Source organism: Macaca thibetana, chromosome 7 (genome assembly GCF_024542745.1).
Source record: "Macaca thibetana thibetana isolate TM-01 chromosome 7, ASM2454274v1, whole genome shotgun sequence".
Taxonomy (NCBI): Eukaryota; Metazoa; Chordata; class Mammalia; order Primates; family Cercopithecidae; genus Macaca; species Macaca thibetana.
In genome coordinates this window covers 52,130,193-52,142,691 of record NC_065584.1, presented here as the reverse complement: position 1 = coordinate 52,142,691, position 12,499 = coordinate 52,130,193, and the positions used below count along the sequence as shown (strand labels likewise).

The following is a 12,499-nucleotide window of genomic DNA, read 5'->3' as shown; positions in this document are numbered from 1 at the left end:
TATTGGATTTTCCTGATTTAGTAATCCTTTTATTTAAAAAGGTACTGGAGTGATTTTTTTTTTTTTAATAGTGACTGGTTTGGCGGCCGGGCGTGGTGACTCACGGCTGTAATCCCAACACTTTAGGAGGCCGAGGTGGGCGGATCATGAGGTCAGGAGATTGAGACCATCCTGGCTAACATGGTGAAACCCCGTCTCTACTAAAAATACAAAAAAATTAGCCGGGTGTGGTGGTGGGCGCCTGTAGTCCCAGCTACTCGGAAGGCTGAGGCAGGAGAATGGCATGAACCCAGGAGGCTGAGCTTTCAGTGAGCTGAGATTGCGCCACTGCACTCCAGCCTGGGCAACAGAGCAAGACTCCGTCTCAAAAAACAAAAAAAATGGTTTATAGTGGATAGCTTTTGATGTGCCTGTATTTTTTAGTAACAATTGTCTGGATTTACCTAAAATAAATTCATCAATTTTAATTTGACTACTTTCTATATTTAGTACATGATATTTAATAGCTTTTACTTTTTTTCCCCTGACTCTTCAGGCATCTTCTTTTTTTTTTTTTTTTTTTTTTTTTGAGACGGAGTCTGGCTCTGTCGCCTGGGCTGGAGTGCAGTGGCCGGATCTCAGCTCACTGCAAGCTCCGCCCCCCGGGTTCCCGCCATTCGCCTGCCTCAGCCTCCCGAGTAGCTGGGACTACAGGCGCCGCCACCACGCCCGGCTAGTTTTCTTCAGGCATCTTCTAATAGTGGGGAAAGCAGAAGCCTTTCATGGAACTTGAAATGTAGGATCATGGCAGCTGTGTCTGCTGAAGGCAACATCTATGTTTGCATGGCTGTTGAGGTGGGTGTGTTGTAAACATGGATTCTAAGGATGACTATAGGATAGGAGCCTCTACTTGTGGCTGTAATTTAGGTTCTGATAACTGATCACCTTTCAACCTCTTACTTCATATTTCTGTTGTCTGGAAGGCAGTCTTTGCGATCACAAATTTTGAAGGTTCATGGTATGCTGTGTTTTAATTATGCTAATTACGTAATTTACGTACTTAAACCAACTTTCAGTTGGTGAAATCACAAGGACTATTTCTTGGAGTTAGCTTCCTATGGTTGTTCTTAGTAAGATCTGTTCTCTCACTAATTTTTTGCCTAGGTTTCTTATTATTGTGAGTGATGTTAAAAGAGTAGAACCTTTTTTTCTTTTTTTGACAAACTTTTTTTTTTTTTTTGCCACTGTAGACTTAAACTTTGTTAATATATGAGAGCTACACTTATTTCCAATTCAAGGTAATTATGTCTGTACTTTCTGATGTTTTTTCTGTCATAGACTCTTGGCAGCTTCAAGAATAGAGCATTATAATGAAGACCATATCATGATAAAACATCCTCGATTTTGTGTTTCAGAGTACCAGTGAACACAAATAGAATTAGTATATACTGTATATATGAAGGATTATTTTGAAAAAAATCCAAAGGGAAGAACTCACAAGGACCACCTATATAAAGTTATTAAATATTTGACAACACTGCGTTGGACTCTGTGTTGGGCTCCCAGATAGATGGGAGAACATATATTTGAAAAGGAGAGTTACTCATTTGACTTATACTTTTTGAGTAGTATAAACTAAACTTTGTATAAGAAGTGAGTAAAAATCTTCAGTGAATGTTTTCTTAAGCCATAGTTCTTAAGGTACAATTTCAGAGAATGATAAATACATAAGATTGTGAATGTATTAAAGCAAATGCCTCTTTATTTCAGTGAATCAGAATCAGAACATTTCTTAATTTTATCAGATTCTTCGTTTGTACTTGTTTTTAGATTGTAAGATTTTGCTGTTTATTGACGATTTTGCTGTTTGTGTAGATGTTGAATCTCTTTGCTTTTTCTTAAATAGCAATGATAGGAATTTCCCTGTGGAATATGAACATTAAAATTGAAATGTAGAAGGGCCGGCATGGTGGCTCATGCCTGTAATCCCAGCACTTTGGGAGGCCGAGGTGGGCGGATCACTTGAGGGTCAGGAGATTGAGAACAGCCTGGCCAACATGGTGAAACCCTATCTCTACTAAAAATAAAAAAATTAGCCAGGCATGGTAGCGGGCACCTGTAATCCCAGCTACTTGGGAGGCTGAGGCCAGAGAATCACTTGAGCCCCGGAGGTGGAGGTTGCAGTGAGCCAAGATCATGCCCCTGCACTCCAGTCTAGGTGACAGAGTCAGATCCTATCTCAAAAAAAAAAAAAAAAAAAAAAAAAAAAAAAAAAAAAAAAAAAGGAGAAATGTAGGTTGTAGAAGTGTAGAAATTAAAATGTAGACTACAGAATAGATTGTAAGGTTTAGAAAAAAATTCAGGCTTTCATCATTTAACTGGTGTACTTGACTATCTGTGAAGATTTGTCCTAATTTTATATGGCTTTGTACATGGAAGCTTGGAATCGAGGGGCCAGAGAGGGAAAACTCTTTGCTAGCACTCTTCTTTGTGCATTCCTGAAGAGTTTATTAGAGAAAAGCAAAGGTCAGCTGTAATCCCTAATGAAAGAATAAGAATATTGGTTTCTCAGTCAGGCATACTCTGGTTGGAAAGAGGTACTATTCATTAAAATTACATTCTGGATTAGTAAATTTCATATAAAGTCTGAATTTTTACTATTTACTAATGTTAATCAGTTTTGTTTGTTGCATAGCTGACAGACTTATTGCTTCTGAAAACTAATAATATTCCAGTGTTCAGCAGGGTCTAGAATTCTGTGGTAATTAATGGTCATTGTTTCTATAGAGATTTTATTACATTATCCTTTGGCTTCTATTGCTAAGTACTATGTAAGTCTAAATTTCTTCTTCAGTACTCTTTTCTGTGTTGCTTTCAAGACTTGTTTGAGTTACACGGTGTTACTGCAAATATGTTTAAATATCTTTTATTCTGTTCAAATTTTGTTGCCTTTCCTGAATTGGAAGATTCATAGCTTTCAGCAGTTTTTGAAAATTCTCAGCCACTTTGTTTCTTTGTTCTTTCCTCTCCTTGAATTCCCATTTGATTCATTGGACATTCTCATTGTATCCTTTATGTCTGTTAATTTTTCTTTCATATTTTCCCTTATGTATAATTTTTTGTGGTACATTGTCAGTTTTTTAATCAAGTCTGTCTTGTTTGATAATTCAGCTTTATATAGTTATCAGGCCATTTGGCTTTTAATTTCTGGGGGTGTTTGTATGTCTGTGCATATGTATGCATACACATAATTTATAAAGTTCAAGTTCTAATTTTTCTTTTTTTTAATGAGTGTTTTCTGTGTTTCTGATTTCTTTTATAACTCTAATGGCTGACATTTTTGTTTTAATAGTCTTTCACATTCTGTTATCAGTTTTTTGGGATCTACTCTCTGTATGTGCTACTCTTGTTCATTTTGACTGGAAGTTCACCTTTGACAGGAGAATATCTGCAAATACTATACTGTACAGACTAGATTGGATAGAGGTAGTTTTTTTCCAGAGAGATTTTTCCTTCCCAAGAGTTTTTCCTGAGTCACAGGGCTTTTGTGGCCGTTGATCCATTTTTTTTTTCTTTTTATTGAGACGGAGTCTAGCTCTGTCACCCAGGGCGGAGTGCAGTGGTGCAATCTTGGCTCACTGCCAACCTCTGCTGCACAGGTTCAAAGCGATTCTCATGCCTCAGCCTCCGGAGTAGCTGGGATTAACAGGCTCCCGCCACCATGCCCGGCTGATTTTTTGTATTTTTAGTAGAGATGGGGTTTCACCATGTTGGCGAGGCTGTTCTCAAACTGCTGACCTCAGGTGATCTGTGAGCCATTTTTATGTTAGTATTTGTGGTAGGAAGCGGCAGTAGGGGAGTGTTCTGGATTGGCAGAGACTGTAGATAATAATTTATGATTGTAAAATCTTAATGGAGACTTTTGGGTTTTGGAAAAGCAAACAAGCTTTCTCTTGTGTCTTTTTCGCATTTGTGCCAACACTACTTATTAAATCTATTTTTTTTCAACTTACTGATTTGAAATGGCACTGTGATAATATACTGAACTTTTTGTTTGTATTTGGGCTATTTTGCCTTTAATTGGGTGTTCTTGGACAAGGTTTAAAAATTCTTGTTTTCTTTTTTTTTTTTTTTTTTTTTTTTGAGACGGAGTCTCGCGCTGTCACCCAGGCTGGAGTGCAGTGGCCGGATCTCAGCTCACTGCAAGCTCCGCCTCCCGGGTTCACGCCATTCTCCTGCCTCCACCTCCCGAGTAGCTGGGACTACAGGCGTCCGCCACCTCGGCCGGCTAGTTTTTTGTATTTTTTAGTAGAGACGGGGTTTCACCGTGTTAACCAGGATGGTCTCGATCTCCTGACCTCATGATCCGCCCGTCTCGGCCTCCCAAAGTGCTGGGATTACAGGCTTGAGCCACCGCGCCCGGCCAAAAAATTCTTGTTTTCATAAGCAAAACTTTTTTGGTAGAGTCATTTTTGACAGTATTTGATATTCTCATTTACATTTCATGTTTAGTTTGTGAGATGTTTTAGGTATTATGTCTTTTCTGGGGATAAGCAAGAATAAATGTTTTAGGTATTATGTCTTTTCTGGGGATAAGCAAGAATAAATTATTCTTGAATTCACATTTGATTTATTGGACATTCATCATTGTATCCTTTATGAATAAATTATTCTTGCTTATCCCCAAAAAAGACATAATACCTAAAACATCTGGTCATTTTTGTACTTCCATTGTTGAGTGACCTAAGGTGATCCACCTTAAATTTAATTTTGTTAAGTTTAAGCATCAGTTATTAAGACTACCTGGTGGTAGTGGGATTGGACAGATTTGTTAAGGTTAGGGTAGAGATAGGACCACTGGGAGAAGTTACAGGGTGATGCGATTTTGGATCAAAACTAAAAAGAACTTGTCTTTCTAAAGAAATAAAGGGGGTTTATGGGAGGTGTTCATCCCTGCTTTTCAAGCATGGGCTGGCTGCCTGTTTCAGCTGGGTCTAATCTCTGAGTGACTAGTTGGATTAGATGGCCCTTTCTTACTCAGGAATCTTATGAAAGGAAAAGTAGGTCAAGATGGTAGATTTTAAGGGGAGGAAAGCTTCTGTACATGGTGTAGCTGTTTTACGGTTACATTATTGGTATGAATTTCGTGTTGTAGTGTTAATTTTTGAACAGTTTTGATGACTTATGTTCTTTTGTCTTTGAAAACTGATTTTATGTGTTGATTTGAAAGACGATTTTAAAAAGTTATTAATTTTTTTGGTATTAAAGCTTTCAGTTTATCTAATTATAAATTAGATTTTTTTTACAGAATAAACTTTTAACCAGATTATTTCCTATGGAATTGTTTTAAAATGAGCAGTGCCTTTTCCTGAGAAAATGGGCTGGTTTGGGCATGATGAGTAAGCAAAAGTCTGAAAGATACTTTCAGCAGCTATCATCTATGCAATTCCTTTTCAGTTTCTTGAGAAAGCTGTTCAAATGGATTGATCTATTCTCATTAAAGGGGAAAAAGTTTGATTAAAAAATAGAAGTCTCATTTGTTGTGACATGATACCTAATGGAGAAATTAAATTTCGTTACTCATTTCTGGCATTAGTTGTATTCATTTCAGATTGGGGTAGCAGTACTTTAGAATGGATATTGCTGAAGTAAGGGCTGTGTTAATAAGATGTGAGTCATAGAAATAACTGCCTTGCAGTTTAAAAGGAGAAATTGTACCACAGCTTTGAAATTTTAGTGTGGTCTATAGAGTTAATCTTAGAAAAGATACTGTAAATGGGATTCCCATGCTGAGGAATTCAGTGTTTGGATTTCCTGGATTGTTGTGTCTTTTGCTTACTTTGAATGTTTTTCCTCTTATTTTAAAAGATAATTGTTTAATTGTGTTGTGCACTCCGGGGCCATTATACTTTTGGTGTAGTGACTGACTAGGACAATAGGAATTTAAATGAGTTTTTGCATTTTGATGGCCATTTCAGGAAATGGTTAATGCTTTGTCTATTTTTCTCATTGAGTTTTTTGTTTTTTTAAATCGATTGGTAGAATCATTTATTTTTAAAAATTCTTACTGCAAATGGAATATGCTTACAAAAATTTAAACATATAGAACTATGTAAAATGAGCCTATCTATTTTCTTGTGTTTTCAAGTACTTTATATTTTTTCTTTTTTTCAGATAGATTTTTGCTCTGTCACGCAGGCTGGAGTGCAGTGGTGTGACCTTGGCTTACTGCAACCCTTTGCCTCCTGGATTCGAGTGACTGTCATTGCCTCAGCCTCCTGAGTAGCTGGGATTGTAGGTGTGTACCACCACACTCAGCTAAGTTTTGTATGTTTGGTAGAGACAGGGTTTTATCATGTTGGCCAGGCTGGTCTTAAACTCCTGCCTCAAGTGATCCACCTGCTGTGGCCTCTGAAGGTGCTGGGATTATAGGTGTGAGCCACCACGCCCAGCCCTCAAGTGCTTTATATTTTTTCTTATGTTTGAAACTTTATTTGGATGTTTTTAGTTGATTTGAATGATACAGCCTTCTACTGATTGGAAATAACTTAGAGTAAACTGAATTTTTGTATGTATTTGGGTTCGTTTTAGATTTTGAATTCAATTATTATTTTCTTATCTTTATCATACTGCAGTATGTTGCTGCCTTGCTATATTAGTTGAAACCGTTTACTGTCTCATAGAATTCTGTGCATGTGTATGTAAATAGAGAATAAGTGCTCTGGAATTTTAGGAGGAGAACTAGCTGTGGACATGGTACTTGAGCTGGAAGAGTAGAATCACATGGAGGCTCAAGTTAGGCTTTTTGCTCTGGTTAGTTTTGTAGATACTATATACTTCCTTTCTCAGTGAGATTATAAATTCATTTAAAGTCAGCAAATTTATTTGTGAACACTGTTAAATACCCTGCATTTAAAAACCTAAGTGGAAAATTAAAACGAGTGCAACTTACAAAGAATGAAAACTACAACAATAATTGTAATGTGTTTTATAAGACCTTCAATACTTTTTTTTTTTTTTTTTTTTGTATTTTTGTTTTTTGAGACAGGGTCTCCCTCTGTCACCCAGGCTAGAGCGCAGAGGTGAAATCATGACTTACTGTAGCCTTGAGCTCCTGTGCTCAAGTGATCTTTCTGCGTTGTTCTCTCGAGCAGCTGGGACTACAGGTGCATGCCACTACGTCTAGCTAATTTTTTATTGTTTGTAGAGACAGAGTTCTGCTATGTTGCCCAGGATGGTCTTGAACTCTGGGCTCAAGCAATCCTTTCTCCTTGGCCTCCCAGCGTGCTAGAATTACAGGCGTGAGCCACCGTGCCTGGCCACCATCTTTTTTACACTTATTCTCTGCTTATGACTTTGCTTCTCATTTCATAAAGAGAATCGTAGCATTAGGAACAGAATTTTCACAAACGTCTATACCATCTACCTCCTTTCCTGTCTTGGGTCTGTGCTTTTGTATTCTTCCTTCTCTGTGTTCCTACAGATGAACTGTCTGTGGTACTATTTAAGGCCAATCACTCTTATCTACTTGTCCAAATTCTGTCCTTTCTTGCTATTTGAAAACATTGTCTCTCCCTCCTGCATCATTAGTCTTTCCCTTTTTAGTGAATCGTTTTTTTGTCAGCATATTATCATGCTGTAGTTTCTCCCATCTTTAAAAACCAAACTCTTAACCTCATATTCTCCTCCAAGTTCCATCTTATTTCTCTGCATCCTTTCACAGGAAGGCTGCTTCAAAGAGTTGTCCACACTTGCTAGAGTTCTTTTAACTTTTAAATTCGTTTCAATCAGGTTTTGATCACCACTACTCTACTGCTTTGGTCAAAGTCACCAGTAACGTCTATGTTGCTAAATTCAGAAGTCAATTACTAGTTTTCGTTGTGTTTTACTTACCAACCCCATTTGACAAAATTGATCCATCTCTCCTCCTTAATAGACTGTATTCATCTGGTGTCCAGGACAGCACACTCCTGGTTTTCTTTCTACCTCTCCTCTCTCCCTTGAGAGTTCTTCATCTTCCTGTTGTTGAATTTCAGTGCTTCAGTCTTGAGACCTGGTCTCTATTTATACCCATTTGTTTGGGATTTTATCCAAGTTTATGGCATTAAGTATAGTCCATTTGCTGAATACTTCCAAATTTATATCCCTAGCCTTCACTTCTCACGTGACAACTCTTATTATTTAGCTGTCTACTGGACATCTCCACTTACCTAAAACCTAACTCCTTATCTTCAACCTTAACCATGTCCCTGCCACATTTCCCCTATCTCAGTAAAGGGCAGCTCCTTTGTTTTTGGCCTAGTCTAAAAGCTTTGGAATTGCCTTTGGCTTTGTTTATTCTCTCATACCCTATATCCAGTCCATCAGCAAATCATCTTGGCTCTACCTTTATAAAGTATCTAAATTTTGACCACCTCACCTGCTACCATCATCTCTAAATTATTTCAGTTGTCACCTAACAGTTTTCCCTGATTTCACTTTCTCCCTACACCCTTCCCTAGTCACACCCCTCCAGTAGTTTTCCCATATTACTGAGAGCGTTAGCCACAATCCTTTTCCTGTAAGAAACAACATGAATTGTTAACCACATCCCCTCTCCCTTTCAAATTCTCTTTGACCTCATCAGTTTATCCTTCTGTTCATTCTGCCTCAACCATGTTGTCCTTACTGCTCTTGCTCATATATAGCAGGTATGTTACTGTCTCATGGTCTTTGTGCTTGCTCTTCTCTCATTCACCGTATTTTGCTCTTCACTTAGATACAGATAGCAACATGGCTCTATCTTTCACTTATTTCAGGTCTTTATTGAGATGTCATTTTTTAAAAATGAAATCATCTCTGACCATTCTACTCTAAATTTTAACCATTGGGAGTTTCAGACCAGCCTGGGCAACATGGCAAAACCCTGTCTCTAAATAATTAAAAAAAAAAATAAATAAAATTTAACCGCTGTCCACATCTTCCTGTTCTCCCTATTTCTCTTCCCTGCTTATCACTATTCTTGCTACTTATTGCCCTTTCATATACTGCATACTAATTGTTGGTCCGTCTTACCACTTAGTAGAATGTTAGCTCTGTAAGTGCAGGGTTTGTGGCCCTTTTACTGCTGTCTACTCAGAATGTCCTAGAGCAGTCCTGACATATGGTCAGTGCTAAATAACAAATGAATAATAAAGACTATTGTGGAAGAGAGTTGAAATTACATATTCATAGGTTTGATTTAAGCTGGGTTTTGAAGGTTAGGTGGAGATTTCATACAAAGGACAAGGCAAAGATTTTTAGATTTGATTGCAGGGATGAGGTGAGGTGCTTTAAATGGAACTTTAGAAAGTGGTTCCTCTGATTGCCTGATTTAGAATCCATAGTAGCCTCCTCCTGCTGATTTTTCCCACTTGGTTGACTGCTGATCTTTTCTAGCTGGTGGTCCCATATTTTCTTCAAAATCTGATCTACAACTCCCAGATAGGAACGTATTCCTGTATTCTTAATCTTGGCAAGGGGTTTTTCTCTTTTATGGAACCTTCCAAGCATGACATGTGGGAATTGTCTTACTAGAGTCCTCACTCACTTTCAAATAGTTGAGTTTTCTTGTTAGTTGTTCCACCCAAGTATTTCTGTGTTGAAATTGATTTACTGTCATCAGATCTACTTAAACTATTGAAAGTCATTTTAATTGATCTCTTTGCAACTATTTTTAACCTATCCATTTGGTTTTATTTATGTGTTTATTTTATTTATTTATTTGAGATGGAGTATTGCTCTGTCTCCCAGGCTGGAGTGCAGTTGGGGATCTAATTCTTTAGCTTGTTTCTTCTGCCTCTTGTTCATGATGGCTTGTCACATGTTCTGTTATTTTTTTGTGGGCTCATATCTGGATAATAATTTTTAAAAACCTTAAGGAGTCTGACTTGGGGAAGGATTCCACGGAAGAGGTTATGCATTTGCTTCTACCATGGGTACTCTGGGCACCACCAACTGGGGGCCACTTGGATCTTGGCATATCCAAGATCATGCAAGTAGTTTGGACCCTAAAGCCATGTGAGAAGAAACTCATGGTTAAAATTTTTAAGTAAGACTGAGTGAAGGCCGAATTGGAACTAAAAGTCAAGACTCTTGCCTTCCATTTTACTGCTTCATTATATTGCTATTCACTAATCTTAAAATAATTTACTTTTGCTCAGGATGTATCTGCAATATAACACGCATACTATATTCGAAGGTTATCAACTACATGATGCCTAATATTTAATTGTAGCAGGAGGAGTTCATTGTAGCTAAACCTTTTGCGGAATGGAAATTTAATTAAATGATACTTGGCTACCAATAGTAAACTTTTTATCACTGTAGAGAACTTAACCATAAATCATTTTTCTTAAAAAAAGATTAACGTGTCTGTTTAAAAAAACATGAGATAGTATTGTGGGTTTAAAGAAAGGTAAACATGGTATGAAGAGTGGCACGTTTGGAATGCCAAGTATTTAGATTCAGTGTGATCAGATTACAGATAGCTTTTTTTGTTGTTGTTTTTTTTTTAACCTATGAACATTATTTTTACAGATAACCTATAATAATAGCTTTCAGCTTAGGCCTCTCAGCTACTTCTGTCATATTTTAACTGTATTCAAATAACGAAATCAAGCTCTTATAGGCTGCTCTGGGAGCCTGTATATCTTAAGGGTGTATTCGTTTAGTTGTCCATTGATTTATACCGGAACTTTTATGGAATTTTGCATTCCTATGTTGAAAATTACCTTTCCCTCAACTTACTGCTTTTGTTTTTTTCAAATGTGTCTGCTTGCTTTGTATGTTTTTTGGTGGAAAAATACTTTCACTGTGTTCAGATTTCAGTCTTGAATTTTGATTTGTTAAGTTTTTGCTAATGGTTTTTTTGAGTCACCCTAACTGATAAAATTGTGTCAATTGAAGGACAGAAATATTGATAAAATTTTTTTTGTGTCATTTGCTTTCAATGTTTTTAATGTGAAGAAAAGGATAGCAGAAGCAAGAGCAACTGAAACCCTATAGTAAGAAAATAAAATTCAAAATTGTTGTATTACTTGAAATTTAATAGTATACTTATCAAACTGCCTCAGTTTTTTCTCATAATATGAATAATTCTTATTTTTATGTATTTAAGCTGTTGAAGTTTAGTACTGTGCATTTAGATTGGTTACTTATTGTTTTAATGTGAAATTTTAAAAGTTGAACAATTAAAACAGTAAAATGTTTGTAATAATCTCCCTTCAAAAAAATGTAATGATTCTCATTTTTTAGGTATCATCTATGAGTATATATAATACTCAACACAAAAATTTTAATCTTTCTTCTATGTAATGTATTTTGCTGCATTACAGTCTTAATTATTTTAAATGGTCGTATGATGTTTCTTCACATGTCCCACACTGAAACAGTTTCATGGTTTTATTATATAAACAGTGTGGTCTGTCTTGTATATACATAAATATATTATCCTTTTTGGTTAAGCAGTTCTATTGAAATTCTAATAATTGCCACCAGATTTTTGTATCACTTAAAATTTTAGGGCGCGGTGGCTCAAGCCTGTAATCCCAGCACTTTGGGAGGCCGAGAGGGGCGGATCACGAGGTCAGGAGATCGAGACCATCCTGGCTAACAAGGTGAAACCCCGTCTCTACTAAAAAAAATACAAAAAACTAGCCGGGCGAGGTGGCGGGCGCCTGTAGTCCCAGCTACTCGGGAGGCTGAGGCAGGAGAATGGCGTAAACCTGGGAGGCAGAGCTTGCAGTGAGCTGAGATCCGGCCACTGCACTCCAGCCTGGGCGACAGAGCGAGACTCCGTCTCAAAAAAAAAAAAAAAAATTTTAGGTTTCACCTCTTTGTTATATTAATATAAACGGGTCATTGTACCTTCTGAGAAGTTTATAGAATTTAACTCAGTGATGTGTCTCAGTTTTTATATGAACAAATGTAAGTTATAGGAGGGCGAGTAAATAGAATTTTAAAACTATTTGATTAGTATTTGTAATACGTACTCTGATGAAACACAACTTACATATCATGCATGTTAACTTATAATTATTTTTGTAGTTCTTTTAAGATAGGGCAGGAATGAAAACTCTCATTGTAGAGCAGGATTTTAAACTTGGGGCCCGGGCATATTCTTCAGGGAATCCAGAAACCTTCTGGAGATTATATGTAAAACTTAGTGAGTGTGGATACTTTTTTTCTTTGAGAAAGAGGGTCAGTATCTTTATCAGTTTCTTGAAAGATTTATGTCCAAGTAAAAGATAAAAGACAATGGTGTGGAATGTGGTTTTAAAATAGTTTGGACTTACTTTCCTATCATTCCATGGATATTTCTCTCCTGGTTCTCTTGACAGAGAAATCCTATTTACCACCACTGGCTGTTTATTGCATTCAGATTGGAATCTATTATGACTTACGTGTGATGAGGTTAAAGATGTAACTAATACTACAAAGGGTTAGCCAGGCTAGGTGGTACATGCCTGTAGTGTAGTTGCAACCACTTGGGAGGCTGAAG

The 12,499-nt window shown here is 37.0% G+C and overlaps 2 protein-coding genes across 26 annotated transcripts in view; one reads left to right on the top strand and one right to left on the bottom strand.

The window, feature by feature from the left end:
* ATG14 (autophagy related 14) overlaps positions 1 to 12,499 on the bottom strand; it is a 457,705-nt gene that overhangs the window by 224,182 nt on the left and 221,024 nt on the right. The window lies entirely within an intron of this gene.
* Positions 1 to 12,499, top strand: part of KTN1 (kinectin 1) — a 160,787-nt gene that overhangs the window by 14,853 nt on the left and 133,435 nt on the right. For 8 of the 25 annotated variants that reach the window (XM_050798215.1, XM_050798207.1, XM_050798231.1 and 5 more), the window contains exon 1: positions 6,153 to 6,277. The exons of the other annotated variants lie outside the window; for them this stretch is intronic. The gene's annotated coding sequence lies outside the window, so the exon portion shown is untranslated. Of the gene's footprint in view, positions 1 to 6,152; positions 6,278 to 12,499 lie in introns of those variants that run through there. 25 annotated transcript variants of the gene reach the window in all.